Source organism: Cajanus cajan, chromosome 8 (genome assembly GCF_000230855.2).
Source record: "Cajanus cajan strain Asha chromosome 8, NIPB_CcT2T_4, whole genome shotgun sequence".
Classification (NCBI taxonomy): Eukaryota; Viridiplantae; Streptophyta; class Magnoliopsida; order Fabales; family Fabaceae; genus Cajanus; species Cajanus cajan.
The window spans coordinates 28,528,751-28,532,913 of record NC_138524.1 but is presented as its reverse complement, the minus strand read 5'-3'; the positions used below and the strand labels follow the sequence as shown (position 1 = coordinate 28,532,913).

The 4,163-nt window shown below is 39.4% G+C and overlaps 1 non-coding gene across 1 annotated transcript; it reads right to left on the bottom strand.

The window, feature by feature from the left end:
* Positions 1-3,586: 3,586 nt before the first annotated feature.
* LOC145950986 (small nucleolar RNA R71) lies at positions 3,587-3,693 on the bottom strand. Its single transcript, XR_014428812.1, has one exon. It is a non-coding gene; the product is annotated as a small nucleolar RNA R71 (small nucleolar RNA).
* Positions 3,694-4,163: the final 470 nt, after the last annotated feature.

Genomic DNA, 4,163 nt, shown 5'->3' with positions numbered 1-4,163 from the left:
GGTTTCCTGCCGAGCTTTCTTTTATTTTAAAGGATTTATTTTTATCCATGATGGCACTTGTCGAGGCCAAGGAAAGGTGCTCCAAGTTGTCACACACACTTCCACATAAAATGATGCGGGTTTATTGTTATTAAGACGATTTTAACCTCATTCATGTTTATTCAAACAGGGTTAAAAATAATGTGGTTTAGAATTTTATTATAAGCAAGAAAAGAAGCAATGAGAAATAATAAAGAATGATTTTATTATAATTCTAGAGGAAACATGTGCCCTATCGAGGCTCGGGGGTCGGGCTGTCCCCGAGGAGTAATCTCTAATAGTCATCAGGTCTATACATCCCTATCGGAAGGAGAAAAACACTTGACGACGACGACCGGCCTTAACGCTTGTGAACCGGCCTTCCTAAAGATTTGGCTTAAAGAACGTCGAGAAGGATCTTGATTCCTCTTCGTCCTTTGATCTTTATTAGGGTTGTATCCTAGCCCTTGTTTCCCCGGATTATCTTTGATGATGGGTAGCTCGGGAATCCCTTGGGAATCCTTGCCAAGTCCTTGTCCGGGCAAGTATCCATTCTTGGTGAGCATATGGGCTACCTTCTTCATTTCTCGGGGAAACGTTTCAACATTGGCAATCTCCAATGCTTGGAAGGCGGTTTCTAGAGCTTCCTCTGCTGCATCCACGTAAGGTATGGCAGATGGCTTGCTGATGAGTATGTCATCTTCAGCTTGTACAGTCACCAGCTTGTCACCCACTATGAATTTGACTTTCTGGTGGAGCGTAGAGGGAACAGCTTTCGCATCATGAATCCAAGGTCGGCCGAGGAGACAGCTGTATGCGGGAGTAATGTCCATCACTTGAAATTCGACGTTGAAGATGGTGGGTCCAATTTGGATTGGAAGATTGACTTCTCCCACCACTTCTCTTTTAGAACCGTCGAAAGCTCGGACGATCATATTGCTCGGGCGCATTTGGACTCCCTTGATTGCCATTTGATCAAACGTTCTTTTTGGCATCACATTCAAGGAAGATCCATTATCCACCAAGACTTTAGCGATGTGATACTCCTTGCACTTTACAGAGATGTGCAAGGGCTTGTTGTGATTTGGTCCCCCAGCGGGGATTTATTCATCGGTGAAAGTGAGGTGATCATTAGCCGTGATGTGACTAACAATCCCCTCAAACTTGTCTTGGGAGATAGTGTGCGACACGTATGCTTCGTTCAAGACTTTCAACAGAGCTTGTCGATGCGGTTCGGAGCTTAGGATCAACGACAATAGGGTAATCTTTGCGGGCGTCCTATAAAGTTGATCCACGATGGAGTACTCGCTCTGTCGGATATACTTTAACAGCTCGTCAGTCTCCTCCTCGATTTCTTTATTTTCCTCGGTTTTCTCCTTTTCTTTTCCTTTATTCTTGGGAGCTTTATCGTGAAGATCTTCGGGAGTGTAGATCCTGCCACTCCTAGTCATGCCCCCAAGTCCAGCGATGTTGGAGATATCGCTGTCGGCAGAAGAATGGATGTCGTATATCCACGGCACAGCCTTATTTGATTCGTAGGGGAAAGGTCTTGGAGCAGTGATCCTTAACGGTGTCTGATGTTGTGTATTTTACTCATATTTTAGCACTTTAATTCACAAGAATTCATAGCATAATCATGCATATCTTTCATGTTTTTAATAAATTTTTATATCATTTTCCTATTTTATGCTTTTCTTGGTATGTGTTGTGTTTTCTCTGAGCAGGATCAAGATTTAAGAATTAAAGAGGAAATGTTGAGCTACAGGGAAAATCACGGCCGTGATTCTAAATCACGCCCGTGATTCACCAGAGAAAATCACGGCCGTGATTCCCAATCACACCCGTGAACGCCACTGACCCTTCATAGATGTTCTCCAGAGAAGATCACGGTCGTGATTCTCAGTCACGGCCGTGATTCACTTCGCGTCCCAGCTTTTTAAGTTTTATGTTTTATTTTTTATTTTATCTTTGTAATTTTTATCTTGGTAGTTTTACCTTTTTACCCTTTTAGGTTATAAATTAGATTAGGTTAGCCTAGAACGGGGATTTTTTGATGGGAGAGAGTTTTTAGTTTTTGACACTTGGAGAAGGTTGGGCGCCTGTGCCATCGACTCTAAGGTTTGCTTTTCTTCTATTCTTTTTTTTCTTGGAGAACTACTATGAACTCCTGTGAGTAGTTTCCCTTTTTCTGGGATCAGGGCTTAGCCTCTGAGAACCTCTTTATTAATGCATTATTCAGTTTCTTAATTTTATTCCAATTCTTGATCTGTTCTTTTATATTTTATATATGAACTTTAATATTATTGTTTTCATAATAACATTAATTAAGGATGAACTGAGAGGAGAACTTGATTATAATTATGATAAACAATTAATCTTAATTTTCATAATCATAGATAATTAGGGATGAACTGAGAGGAGAACCTAATTATCGGAACCTAAAGGAACAGACTTGAGTGTTAAATCACGAGAGTAGATTTAAGCTTTCGAGGAGTAATAGATTAACAAAGATCTTAATGGGTTTAATTGAACGTAATTACCACGAGAGTAGAGATTAATTTTAATTAAACACGTCCTCGTAGCCTGAGAAGGTGCAAGGATTAAATTAGGTTAAGACTACCTTCAAGATGGAATAGAATTAATTAATGAAAATAATAATTCAATAATGTTGGAACTCTTTGTGCGAACCCTAGATTCCCGGAAATCTCCTTATCTTATCTTAAAGTTTTATCTTATTCATTAATTGCATTACTATCTCTTTTACCATCGAATCTGATCTTATCATCTCAAAACAAAAATTCCATCTGTTTTAAAATTCAAATTAAAATACTAGTAATTCTAGGTCAAACACGTAGTCCCTGTGATTCGATATTTATTACTTGACGACAACCGTACACTTGCGGTTTTCCATACATCAAGTTTTTGGCGCCGTTGCCGGGGACTACGTCTCTTGATTTAAATTACAATTATTTTAATTCGAATTTAAAAAAAAAAAAAAAAAATTAAATAAATAAATAATTTATTTTTTTTAGTGTTTACTTCTCCAATTCAGATTTCACGGGTCACTTTCTTTTTTTTTTGCAGTGCCTTAGGGTTAATGCAAAAGAGATCTCTACGTCTTGGGAAACCAACACCACTTGATCCTGAGATTGAAAGAACTCTCATGAGAAGGAAAAGAAACCTTTCTAGAGAATTTGACATGGCTGCACAACGAGATAATTTACCGCTTCGGGATTACTCTGCACCCATAGCTCGTGGGATACCTGGAGGGGAGATGCAAACTGGAGCTACTGTACCAGCTTCTCTGGTGAATATGCTCAAACAGAACACCTTTGGAGGACTACCATCAGAAGATCCTAATGACCACTTAGAGGGGTTCTTGGAAATCTGTGAGACCCAGCAATTTGATGATGAAGTTTCTGATGGAATGCGACTCCGCTTATTCTCACTCACCTTGAGAGATAAGGCAAAGGTGTGGCTAAGAACAGTGCCTAGAGAAAAGATAGCAACTTGGGTATTATGTGAAAGAGCTTTTCTAGAGAAATTCTTTCCTCCTTCTAAAACTAAAGAATTGAGGAAGAAAATCACTAATTTCCAACAAGGCACTGGAGAGACTATTTATGAAGCATGGGAGCGGTTCAAAGGATATCTTCAAGCATGCCCACAACATGGCTTCAACCGTTGGCTTACCATCCAATTTTTCTTTGAAGGATTGGACCAACAAAGCACCATGATATTAGACTCAGCAGCTGGAGGATCTTTCATGGGGAAACCTATTAATGATTGCATGATTATTTTGGAAAATGTAGCCTCAAATCACAGCCAATACAGTGAAAGAGAAGTCACAGCAAGGAAAGGAACTCCGGGGCGATATGAAGTGAACAATATTGAGTTACTCTTAGCAAAATTTGATACTCTTAATCAAAGATTAGACAAGATGGAAAAAGCTAAGGTTAATTCAGTGGCTACAAATCAAGTATGTGACCTTTGTAGGGAACAAGGGCACACTGCAGTAGATTGTACCTCAATTTTTACTGGAGAAAAAGAAGATACTACTGAACAAGTGGCAGCTTCTCATAATTTCTATGACACTCCTCGAAGAGAGGAGAGTAATCCATATTCCAACACATACAACCCTGGTTGGA